This window comes from Lepidochelys kempii, chromosome 3 (assembly GCF_965140285.1).
Source record: "Lepidochelys kempii isolate rLepKem1 chromosome 3, rLepKem1.hap1, whole genome shotgun sequence".
Classification (NCBI taxonomy): Eukaryota; Metazoa; Chordata; order Testudines; family Cheloniidae; genus Lepidochelys; species Lepidochelys kempii.
In genome coordinates, this window is record NC_136382.1 from 174,250,359 (window position 1) to 174,263,381 (window position 13,023).

At 50.8% G+C, this 13,023-nt stretch overlaps 1 protein-coding gene across 5 annotated transcripts in view; it reads left to right on the plus strand.

Moving 5' to 3' along the window:
- The first annotated feature begins 4,338 nt into the window (after nucleotides 1-4,338).
- Nucleotides 4,339-13,023, plus strand: part of PPM1B (protein phosphatase, Mg2+/Mn2+ dependent 1B) — a 101,897-nt gene continuing 93,212 nt past the window's right edge. For 2 of the 5 annotated variants that reach the window (XM_078852288.1, XM_078852290.1), the window contains exon 1: nucleotides 4,971-5,193. The gene's annotated coding sequence lies outside the window, so the exon portion shown is untranslated. Of the gene's footprint in view, nucleotides 4,460-4,969; nucleotides 5,194-13,023 lie in introns of those variants that run through there. The other 3 variants (XM_078852289.1, XM_078852291.1, XM_078852292.1) reach the window with 3 other exon arrangements.

Consider the following 13,023-nt stretch of genomic DNA (forward strand, 5'->3'; position numbering starts at 1 on the left):
GGCAGGCAGCTATGCCATCATTGTGAGGGATGTTAGTATATAGGGAAGCGACATCCATGGCAAGGATGATGTTCTGAGTGAGGTTGTTAATATTGTGGAGTTTGTGGAGGAAGTCAGTTGTGGTCCTGGAGGAAGCTGGACCTTTGTGTGGTGAGTGGTTTGAGGATAGTTTCTATGAGTTCTGATCTAAGTTCCCTCTAAACTGTGTGGCTGTGCAGCTGCCTATTAAGCACTGTGCAGGTGCTCAGGGCTGTGGTGGGGGGAGATGCCCAAGCCCCAGACCTGCTGTGGCATCCCGCTCCCCCAACCCAGTCCCCCAACCCAGCCTTGGACTGCCACAGACTGGAGAAAGGAGCCCCTCCCCCAGCCCGACTCTGCCGAAGCTGGGGGACAGGCGCCCTTCCCCCAGCCCCTCCCCAGCCCGACCCTGCCATGGCCAGGGGCCCCTCCCCAGCCTAGCCCCGGACCTGCCGGGGCCAGGGAACTGGTGCCCCTCCCCCTCAGCCCAGGTGCTGCTGCAGGGAGAGAGAACTGGGGGGGGGGAGCCCCACTGCATCCCAAATCTCTCATCCCCAGCCCCACCACAGAGCCTGCACCCCCAGCTGGAGCCCTCACCCTCCCGGCACCCCAACCCTCTGCCCCAGCCCTGAGCCCCCTCCCACACTACGAACCCCTCAGCCCTACCCCACCACATGAATTTTATGCACACCAATATGGAGGTAATATGTCACACATCACCTCCATATTCGTGTACATAACAAAGTTCATTCTGCACATGGGTGGGAAAAATTAGAGGGAACACTGGTCCTGATATTCCTTCAGTAAGAGTGTCGTGGCCAAATATGATGCGTCTGTCTGAGATCCCTTTTTGTGTATCTTGGGAAGCATGTTGAAGGTCCGTGTGGTGGGTTTGTGGGGGATAAGTTTGTAGAGTTTCTCTTGGAGTTGTTTGGGAAAGGATTTGATGATATCTTTAAGTTCATGGATAAATTCTGATGTGGGGTCTTCTTTAAGTTCTTTATAGTAGGTGGTGTCAGAGAATTGTCAGTTGGCCTCCTTAACCGTAGTCATCATGGTTGAGGACTACAATGGCGCCCCCTTTGTCTGCTGGTTTGATCACTATCTGGTGGTTAGATTTCAGGGACCATATGGCTGTCTTCTTGGTAGTGGAGAGATTATGGTGAATGCGATGTTTGTTAAGGACTTCATAGTCAATTTTTTCCCCTGAAGCAATCAACGTAATGATCAAGAGTGTGGTTTCGTCCATTCTGTGGTGTCCAGTCAGATGATTCTTTTTTCTTATGACTGTTGGTGGGAATGTGGTATTGTGAGTGGTGTCATCATTGTTGTGAAAGAATTCTTTGAGGCAGCGACAGTGAAAGAATTCTTCTAGTTCTCCACATGTTAGCAGGTATCAGGTTCTGTAGTGAGGCAGAAGTTCAGTCCCTTAGACTGAGATTTTGAGAGTACAGATAATTCAACGACAGTGAGAGGTAGTCTTGATTAAGTTGATGATGTTTGGGTATCATACAGTGTCCATGTGGTGAGTACTGGTACCATGGTTTCTCCTGGAGGTGGTGTTCTGTGGGTTGTCGAGTAGTTGTTGTTGGTTCCACTTTTTGTTTTCATGTTGGACGGCTGTCATCAGGGGTTTTTTTCTTGTTTTTAATTTCTTGCATGATTTCCAGCTAACTTTCCCTTTTTTTCCTCCAGTGTGTGGCAGCATGTGATGATTTCTTGTTTGAGGTGGTCACTTCTGGGGTGTGTTAGGTGCAGTAAATGATTCCTCAGTTTTCTCTGAAGTCTGTCTGCAGAGCTGTTCAGCATATCTGGAGTTGTATGTACTGGTCAGAGGATTATATATGGTGAGACTGCTGGGGATGATGTTTTGTTTTTTGCATTTTCCCAGGAGTAAATGTAGCTGATAAGTTTTGCTTCCTTTTTTTCATGTTGTGAAGATTCCATTTCAGCTGGCTAAATGAGATCTCTTCTATTGTTGTATGCTGTGTAGTTGTAACCATGTTGGTCCCATGATGTTAGGGTGACAAGAGACAATATATGTTTTATTGGGCATTGTGTGAAGAAGTACTTCCTTATGTTTGTTTTAAATCTGCTGCATATTAATTTCATTGGGTGTCCCCTCCTTCTTGTGTTATGTGAAGAGTAAATAGCATCTCCTTATTAAGCTTCTCCAACCATTAATGATTTTATAGACCGTTAACATATCCCCCCTTATTGTCTCTTTTCCAAGCTGAAAAGTCCCAGTCTTTTTAATGTCCCTTCATCTGGAAGCTGTTACATACCTCTAAGAATTTCTGTTGCCCTTCTCTGTACCATTTTAAATATATCTTATTTGATATGGGGCAACCAGAACTACCTGCAGTATTCAAGGTATGGGCATACCATTGATTGATATAGTGGCATTATGATATTTTCGGTCTTCTTATCTATCCTTTTTCCTAATGGTTCCTAACATGCTGTTAGCTTTTTTGACTGCTACTGCACATTGAAGCAGATGTTTTCAGAGAATTATCTAATGAGTTCAAGATGTCTTTCTTAGGTGGTAAGGGTTAATTTAGACCCTGCCATTTTGTATGTGCAGTTGGGTTTATGTTTTCCAATGCGCATCACTTGGGATTTATCAACACAGAATTTCATCTGCCATTTTGTTGTTACAGTTCATACTATTCCTTTATTTTTGGACTTTAATACCCCAGAAGGGGTTGACTTAAAAGGTGACCAGGCCAGAGGGTCAAGTCAGGGGAAGAGGCGGACCACAACAAGACAACCAGAGTGGCTGTGATCATGTGGTGCCAGATGTGGGGGAGAGGGTAGCTGCTACACCTCACCCACCCACCAGGAAACACTCCAGCAGTGAGTCCACTTTTTTACAAGCACGTACTTAAGTAGATTAATAGAGAATAGCCTTCTCCCACAATGAAAAATCAAAGCCTTTTCCAGCGACTGTTCATGAACTTTTGCCATTGCAGCCACTCTTTTAGACCTGAACAAAAGGAAAATGCCATGTAAACTGACTTTTATGCCCATGATCACGAGTTCTGTTCTTGACAAATGTGATGCATATAATTTGGGGGAAATGCAACTTTAAACCAATTTAATGAAAGGGGACGGGGCATCACATTGTTTACATCACTAAAAACTATTAGTAAAGGAAATATTTTATGCTACTGTAGAGATAATAGATTACAGCATGGGCACTCCAAAAACAACTTTGTGTGAAGTTTGGGTCAACTTTTTTTAGTTGAAGCCAAGAGAAGTTTTGTCATTGATTTCAGCGGGACCTCGATTTCACCATTTATGTAGATAAGAACATGATGGGGGGTGGGAGGAAGGAGAATGTACCTTGTTTTCCTTTTCTGATTAAAATGGATGACTAGGGCTAATGTCAAATTATAGGCAACAATACTCCTACAAGACTATGACACTACAGAGGTTAAAAAAAATACCAGCATCAATGGGTTCTTCTGCAGAAAGAGACCTAAATTCAACAGAACCTTCTGGTAGCCTGGAGCCACTAACCAGAAGGAGTATGGAAAAAAGGAGGGAGGTGCGACGGGCAGGTGCCTCAGGACACTGTGCTGATCGCATGCTGCTACCAAAGATATTTCGGAGGCCACTTTGTATTTGAAAGGAGAGAGTTAAATTAACAGCTGCGTTGGCTGTATACTAGCTGCACAATTATAATATGGTCTAAAAGGGTGGCACTGGCTGCTTACTGGGCATAGGACACACCCTGTCCTGTTACTGAAAACCACTGGTTGCAGCTGCTATCAGTCAAGTACCTCCCCTGTCCGCCTCCTCCTTATTGCTATTGCAAAGCCCTGGGTCCAGCCTGCAGCGCGGGACCCCGAGGGCGGGGACCGGGGCAGGGCCCAGTCCTGCTCTGCCGGACAATGTGCAGGCCAATGATCCACTGGGCTGGACCGCATGCGGGGTACCCAGGGCCCCAGCCGCCTTCTCCCTTAAGCCCTGGCCTTCCCCGCCTCTGCGCTGCGGCGGTCGGTCCCTCCTTCGAGGCCGGGCGCCTCCGCCCCTGCCCCCGCTTGTACTCCCAGCGGCCCCCGAAGTGCGAAGCACCAAAACGCCTTCCCTCCCCCCGCTGCGGTGGGAGGCTGAACCGCTCGCTCGCTGATTGGCTGGCGGTGATGTAATGGGCGAGCACATACGGGCATTTTTCATCACCTCTCCAACCCCTGTCTCCCCTTGCAGCTACCTGGGGAGGCCACCCTCTCCGCCTCCCGCGCAGCCAATCACAGGGCAGAGCGCTCTGCCGTTGGGGGTGGGGGGAAACGCTTGCTTGTTTTGTCAAAGCCGACTTCGCTCTCGCCGTCTCCTTCGCCTCGTCCCTTCGGAGGAGTGATTGGCAGGCATGCAGCCCAATGAGAGCAGGGATATTACAGCGACGTACGTGCCCGCCCTTTAGCCAGGCCGCTGTGAGGTATGGAAGGGAGATGGGATGTAATTGGACTGACAGCATGAAGAGCCTATGAAGTGTGGGCCACCAACGTGCTGTGTGGGAGGAGATTGGTGTTCGTGAAAGAGGCTGCGGCGGGAGGGGCGGTGGGTTTAACTGACAGCGACGCCCGTCAATCATGCCCAGGCTGCAGTGCCCGGGTAAAAAAGTGCGCAGAAGTAAGGAGGATGACAGGAGAGGCACTTGATTGACCGTAGCCGCGGCCAATAGCTTTCAGTACTAGGCTAGGGCACACGGCTATTGCCATCTGGGCGGGCGGAGAGAGGATGGGGCAACTGGTGAGTGGCAAAGGGGTTAACCAATGCCGCTTAGCATATGTGCAGCAGGCAGGCGTGTTGGCCAATGGGAGTCAGGAAGAGGTGGGATTAACTGAATGGCAGACATGATAGCCAATAGAATGGGGCTGCCAAAGTTGGGTTCCGAGGCCGGGCTGTTGGGGGCGGATCATTTCGCCCCGCACCCCGCCTTCTGCCTGCTGACGTGAGCGGCGGGAGGGGGAGGGCCCAGCATCGGGCGCTGGGAGAGGGGTTCCCAACATGTCGGTGCTGCTGGTTGCGTTCGGACTACGCGAGCGGGCGGCTGTTGCGGCGGGGGGAGGCCAACCCGGAGCGCCCGCAGCGTGAGACCCTGCCAGCCACACCCCACACCGGGCCAGGCCGGCCCTCGGACACCGGGGCACAAACGCTGCCCGCGGCCAGGTACAGGCCAGGGCCCGACTCGCCTCGGGGGCATTGCGAAGTGGGAGGCCTCTCCGCGGCGCCGGGAGCCCTCTGTCTGCGCGTACGGGGGGCAGGCGGCGCCTCTGCGTGTGTAGGGGGGAAGGGGACCGGCAGGCGGGGCCTGTGCGTGTGGGGGACGGGCAGGTGGGGCTGTGCTCGTGTGTACAGGGGGTGAAAAGGGAAGGCGGGCCTGCGTGTGAAGCGGGGAGGCGGGGCCTGCGTGTGTATTGTGGGAGGGGAACGAGGAAGGGGGCAGGAACGTGTGTCTGTGTTATAGGGGCCAGGCGAGGTCTGTGAGTGTGTATTGTGGGGGGAGTATGGGGAGCGGGCAGGCGGGGCCTGTGCACGCATGTACCGCAGGGGGTAGGGCAGAAGGCGGGGTGTGTGTTTTGTGGGAGGGATATGGGGAAGGGTGCAGGATGTGTGTGTGTTAGGGTCAGGCAGGGCCTGTGTCTGGGGAAGGCGGGGCCTGTACGCGCACGTGCGTGTACTGGGGAGATATGGGGGTGATAGGCAGGGCCTTGACCTGTGTGTGCTGGGACGGTGGGGGGCATGCGTGCAAGCCTGTATTGGACGGGAGTAGGGGGACAGGTGGGGCGTTTCTATATGCACACGTGTATGTGTGGGATAGGGGATCTGTGTATATTGGGGGGTGGGTATGGTGGCATGTGGGCCTGCGTTCCTATATTGGGGGTGCTGTGGTAAATGGATGGTCTGCGCAAGCATGTGTGTATGTGCAGTGGGTGGGTCGGGTAGCAGCTGGGGGGGCTTATGTGTCTGTATTGGCAGGTAGGGTGGCAACTCGGGGGGGGGGCTGCCTGTACTAGGGGGGCAGGTAGGGTAGCTACTTGGGTGGGGCCCACCTGTACTGGGGGGAGGCCTTCCTTGTGCCTGTACTGGGTGGGGTAGGGTGGCAACTGGGGGGGCTTGCCTGCACCTGTACTGGGGGGGGGGCCTGTTTGTGCCTGTACTTGATGGGGGGGGGGTAGGGCAGTAGGCAGGAGAACTTACCTGTGCCTGTACTGTGGGGTGCTGCCTGCGCCTGTACTCGGGAGGGAGGTGGGCAGGAGGACCACCTGTACTCAGGAGGAGGGCCTGCCTGTGCCTGTACTGGGGTGGGGTGGAAGGGCCTGCTTGTGTGTGTACTGGAGCGTGGGTCTGGTGGCAAGCGGGTGGGCCTGCGTGCGCTTATATTTGGGGGCGGGTAGGGTGGCAGGCAGAAGGGCCAGGGAGTAAACAGAGCTGTTTGTGCATGTGCTTAGCGGATAGGGGGGAAGTGGCCTGCATGTGCACTGGGGAGGTAGTAAGAAAGGTGGCAGGCAGGGCCTGTGGGTGTATTGCGGGGAAGGGTCTGTGTGTTGGTATTTTGGGGGGGGGGAGCTGGGGCCTGTTCCTGTTTTTTTGAGGGGGTGATGGAATGGGTAGGCAGCGGGAGGGCCTGTATGTGCCTCTACTGGGGGGTGGGCAGGGCGGCAGTTGGGAGGCCTAGTACAGGCAGGCGTGTGTATGTGCATTTGGGGACTGCAGGAGCAGGTGTTGCCTGTGCATGCGTGTGCGCATTGGAGGGGTGGGGGAAGTGTAGGCATGGTCAGTGCATGCCTGTACTTGTTTGGGGAGGCAGGGGGTAGGGGAGGAGGTGGAGCCTGTGGGGGTGTGTGCATGCGCACATTTGGGGAGGCTGTGATGGGGGGAACGTGGCACCTGTGTGTCAGTGTGCGTTTGGAGGGGGCAGTGAGAGATGGGGCCTGTACACATGTGTCTGTGTTTTGGAGGAAGGAGGAGGGGGTGCTGTGGTGGTGGGAGTCAGGGCCTGTGCATGTATTTTGGGTGTGGGACTGTGGTGAGAAGTGGAGCCTGCACATGTTTTGGTGGAACAGCAGTGGCTACAGGCAGGGTCTGTGTGTGTCCATGCATTTCAGGTGCTGCTGGTGGCTGGCAGCATCTGTGCATGTGTATACGTAGTGGGGGTCGTGGCGACCTGTGCATGTGCGTATTGGGGGGGTGGTTAGGGCCTGTGTGTGTGGCGGTGGGGTAGCAGGCAGTCGGAGCCTGTGTGTATGTGTGGGAGGAAGAAGGGGCATTTGATAGTGAGGCTTGAATGTTTGTTGGGAGGGGAGGTTGGCAGGTTAGGCCTGTAAGTGTACTGAGGTGTGGATAGGGGGAAAGTGGCACACCTGCCAGCCTGTGTTTTTACTAGGGGTGGGAGGGTAGGAGGAAGGGTTTGTGTATACTGGGGGTGAGAGTTTAGGAGGAAAATGGCAGGCTGGTTGGCTGGCCTGTGTGTGTATGGGTGGGGGTTAAGGGGAAGGCAGCAGGCAGGCATGTCTGTTTATAGGCAGGGAAAGTGACTGCCTGGTTGGTAGACAGGCTGACTTCTGATGTTTTGGAGGGTGGAGGAAAGTGGCTGGTGTGTAGGAATGCCTGTGAGTGTATGGGGGTGAGGTGGCAGGGAGGTTGGCAGGCATACCTGCAAGTGCATGGTGGGGGAAGGGGGCTGGCAGACATTGGGAGAGAGGAGGAGTAAAGTGGCAGACAGGCACAATAAAAATCAAAGATGTTATTTAAATTGGATAATTTTTGTTTTTAATTTTATAATTTTTACTTTTAAAAAGCAAACCTTTTTTAAAATAAAATCTGAATTTAATACAAAATGGTAAGGCCTGAATTTTATAACCTGTTAAAACATTTAAATGAAATAAATATGCTGAATCTATGAGCTTCTATCAAAAACTTTGAGTTAAGAGGTTTTTTTTTCTGTATAAAGAAAGAATCGGGAAAACAATTTAACCTTTGAAGTCAAGCTTTATAAATATGGCACAATGGGTCATGTAGTGTATTAAGGGCTTGTTTTGTTTAGTAAGCATACATTTTATGTCCTGTTTGGTATATTTAAATTCCAGTTACCATCCTAATGCAGCTTGCATGAGCAGACACTTAATTATATAGTAAATAAGCAGTATATCGTTCACAGTTTTCTAGCATACTAAGTGTACAGTTAATAAGAATCTGAAAATATTACGCTATGTGATTGCGTAAATAAATGTATATAGCTATAGTGTACCCTCCTAGGTAGCAAAAAGAGTACCAAATCTAGTGTAAAGGCTCTGTTTAGTTGTAAATCAACATGTATTAGTGGTTATATCAACCAGTGAGAGTGCACCTTTCTTTAGAAAATTACTGAAGTATAAATGAAAAGACTGATTAAAATTTATTTAAATTTAGGGTTTCTACTTGGTGATTTCCATAATTTGTCACCGACTTAAATCAATCCGCCCTATGGGCAGGCTTCTGTTGTATGAGGTGAGGGAAAGGAAAGTGGAAGGTAGGCTTGTGTGTGTATGCGGGTGGAAAGGTAGCAGGTAGGCCTTTGTGTGACTTGGGGTGTAGGAAGTGACAGGCCTCTGTAACTATTCCGTGGGAGGAAGAATTGTTGGGGGGGGTACTGATATGTAGGCAGGCCGGCCTGTTTCTATTCGGGGGGTGGTGAGTCAGGTCTGTGTATGTATTGGGGGGCCAGAGGTCATAGGAAGACAGGCAGGCATGTGTCTTTATTTCTGGGGTTAGATGGCTAGCTGACAGGAAAGCAAGGCAATCTTGTGTGGTTTTGGGTTTTTTTTCGGGAGGTGGTGGCAGTTAGGCAGGCAGGGTTTGTGTATGTTTTCTTTGGGGAGTGCATTGTGTATCGAGAGAGGAAAGGTGACAAGCAGGCAGGTCTGTTTGTGTATTGGGGTAGTAGACAGGTGATTTATGTATTGGGGGGCAGATGACCGCTGAGTATATCGGGGCAGAGGCAGAGATGATGACAAAGCAGGCCTGTGCATGTCTGGGTTGGAGTGGAGGTGGCAGAGAGGCAGACTTCTGCGTTTTTTCTGGGGCGATGTGGCTGGTAGATAGGCATGTCTCTGTATTGGCAGTGGTAGGAAGTCATGCCTGTGTTTGTACTGAAAGTGATGGAGATGGCTGGTAGGCAGGCCGGTCTGTGTGTGTGGGTGGTGGGATGCCGTAGGAAGGCCTCTGTGTATTGATGAGGTGGCAGGCAGGCCTGTGTGTATTCTTGATTGGCTGGCAGGTAGGCTTGATGGGTGATGTGTCTTTTGGGTGGTGGGCTGGGCTGTGTGTGGTTATCGGGATGGTAGCCAGGCTTATTTTGGGGGATGGCAAGGAAGCAGCTGTGGGCTGTGCTGTGCACAAGCCTTGTGGGGGCAGGAGAGAGGAATTGGTGGGTGGACAGGGTTGTGCGGGCATTGATATAGGGGTAAGGTAGACAGGGCTGTGTGAGCATTTGGGGCTGGGTGGAGAGGGAGGACTAGATGTGCATTTAGGACTGATGGAGGGGATGTAGTGGATAGGTGGGCATTGTAGTTGGGGGAGAGGGGAGACAGAGGGTAGGCTGGGCTGTGTGTGGGCATTTGGGATAGGAGTGTGCTGTGTGTGGGCATTTGGTGCTGGGGGGAGGGGACAGGCATTTGGGGTGGGGAGGCAGGTGAGCCTGTGTGTATTTTGGGTGGAAATTGAAGACAGGTTGGTGTATTTTTTTTTTTATTGGGCTGAGGACATCTGGCAGGCAGGTAGGGAAGCTTGTTTGTGTATTTGGGGAGGAGGCAGGCAGTCTGGTGGGACCTGTGTGTGTATTGTGAGATGGGGTGGCAGCAGGGGAGTCAGGGGTGGGTCTGAGTATGCCAGAAAACATGCACAGGCCTGCCAGCCTCCCCCTCAATACAGTCTGTAGTGGGTAGGCAGTGAGACTGGCTGGGCCTGTGTAGGGGATTTGTGTGGCTGGTGGACTTATGCATGTATTCTGTGGGGGGCAAGATGTGGTAGTATGGGTCTGTGTGTGCGCTTTTTAGGGAGGAAGTTGGGAGGTGGTCAGATTGCAGCCAAGCAGGTGGGTCTACTTCTGGTGGATTGAGGTTCGTGGTTCTTTTTCATGCCTGATGCGCGTATGGCCAACCATCCTCCAAGGGAGCTGAATTCCATAGAATCTGGTTCATGGCCTGTACAGTAACCACTCTCACCAAGCTGTCTTTCCAAATCTTGTCCAATAATGCCAGCCTCTATATGAACACTTAAGTTTTTCTCATCTATCCAGAGAATTTGATTTATTTTTTATGTATCCAATGAAACAATAGTTCTTCTCTCATCTGCAGGACATTCGAGAGCACTAGAAACACTTGTTCCTCCACCAAATGGTATTATGCAAAGATTATATTTGCAGGCTAGTTCCACAATTTTAACTACGTCATCATGGCAACCTGGCCCATACAACTGTATCGGGAATTCGTTTAAACATTCCTTCGCTTAGCACAAATATCTCGTGTAGGCAGTGACAGGAGCTCTGAACACCCTATGTTCTGCTTCCCATGAATATGAAATTTTAGTGGCTCTAAGATTTTGAAGAAATTTTTCATTTAAAATAGATGGGGCAGGCAGGCTAGTCTGCCTGTGTACTGGGTGGTTAGAGGAGTTGGCTGGTAAGTGGGGCTGTGTGTCTTGGGGACAAGGAGAGGATCTGGGGGACATGAGTGTTTTTCAGGGTGATACTAGGAGCTGGGAGGTCTGTATTGTCCTGGGGAGGGGAGAGAGGAGGCCTGTTTAAATATTGGGATAGAAGGGGCAGCTGGGATGCCTGTGTGGGGGAGAAGAATTGGGGGAAATGTCTATAGCATGGGAGTAAGAACAGGAGAAGCTGAAGGCTTATGCAGGTTGAGAAGAGGGAAGGAAGAATAGGAGAAGCTTTGCGGGAGCAGTGGCGGTTGTGAAGTGGGTGAGTTAGGAGAAGCTTGTGGGTGACTGGGGTATGTATCGGGGGAGGAGAAGTTGGGGGTGCCTTGTGTGTATATATTGGGAAAGCTGGGGGAGGGCTGTGTGTATTGTGTTACCTGCCTTGGCTCCATGCCGCTCCCGGAAGAAGCCAGCACCATCCCTGCAGCCCCTGGGGAGGGCGGAGGCAGGGGGTCTCCGTGCGCTGCCCCCATGCCAACTCTGTGAGCTGCAGGGGCAGTGCTTGCGGGAAGTGGTGCGTGGAGGCCTCCTGCCTAGGAGCCGCTGCCAGAGGTATGTGCTAGTTGCTTTTGGGAGCCATCCGAGGTATGTCCTGCCCCTCTCCTGCCCCAGCCCACACCCCTGCCCACACCCTGCATTCCCTCCCAGAGCCTGCAACCTGCATTCCCTCCTGCTCCAGCCGAGAGCCTGCACTCCTTCCCAGAGCCCGCACACCAATGCCTTACCCCAGCCTGATGAAAATGAGTGAGGGTGGGGAAGAGCGAGTGATGGGGGGTCAGGGCCTCAGAAGGGGCAGGACAGGGGCAGGGTAAGGGTCTTTGGGTTTGCGTGATTAGACAGTTGGCAACCCTGAGGCATGTATATTTGTATATGGGGGCTGAGGAGAGAGTTGGAAATCCTATGAGCGTGTTATGGGATTGGGTGTCAGATGGATGGCTTATGTGGCACGGTGGATTGATTTAAATCAAAGCAATTTTAAATCACCGTTTTCCATCTTGTTTTTGCATTTGAACTTTTCCTAAAGAAAGATTGATTCTCATTGGTTGGAAACCATTAAGACATGTTGATTAGCAACTAAATATAGCCTTTTTGCTTAAATGTAGTAGTTTTTTTGGCTAACTAAGATAATATATTATATCTATTTTAAGCAATTATATAGCTTATGTACATTTATTCAGATTCTTAATTGTGGTTTTTTAGTATGTTAGAAAATGGGTTCTGTTTGGATGGAGATTTGCATTTAAAAATTCACAAATAGCATTGAAAACTTTTTATTAAAGTATCTTAAATGTGCTGTTTACATAAGGAAAAAAATAGGTTTATCAAAATGTGTTTTGTGTTTAAAACAGTCTGCCTTATTAAACAAAAGAAGTATTATCTGTAGGTAGTGAGTTGAACTGATTGTTTCCAGTCACCATGTCCTTCAGAATTTTAGAGCTGATAGGTCTCATCCTGTCACACACTTAGGGTATGTCTACGCTACGAGATTAGGTCGATTTTATAGAAGTCAATTTTTAGAAATCAGTTTTATACAGTCGATTGCATATGTCCCCACTAAGCTGCCCATTGGAATTCTGGGTTAAGCTCCCAATGCCTCATGGAGCAAAAACATTGTCGCGGATGGTTTTGGGTACATGTCGTGAAAGCAACGCAGACAATCGTTTCATGCCTTTTTTCGTGGGTTACCCATGCAGACGCCATACCACAGCAAGCATGCAGCCCACTTAGCTCACCGTCACCACTGCTGTTAGCATTGTAAACACCTCGTACGTTATCCTGAAGTATATGCAGAGCCGGGCTAAGAGACGCCAGCACGAGGAGGATTTTGATGAGGACATGTACACAGACGTTCCTGAAAGCACAGGATGTGGCAATTGGGACATCATGGTGGCAGTGGGGCTGGTTGATACAGTGGAATGACAATTCTGGGCCAGGCAAACAAGCACAGACGGGTGGGACCGCATAGCGTTATAGGTATGGGATGATTCACAGTGGCTGCAAAATTTTCGCATGCATAAGGCCACTTTCCTGGAACTCTGCTTTCCCCTGTCCTGAAGCACAGGAATACCAAGATGAGACCTGCCCTGATAGTTGAGAAGTGAGTGGCGATAGCCCTGTGGAAGCTTGCAACGCCTGACTGCTACTGGTCAGAAGGGAATCAATTTGGAGTGGGCAAGTCTACTGTGGGGGTTGCTATGATCCAAGTAGCCAGTGCAATCATTGACGTTCTGTTATCAAGGGTAGTGACTATGGGAAATGTGGAAGTCATACTGGATGGCTTTGCTGTAATGGGGTTCCCTAACTGTG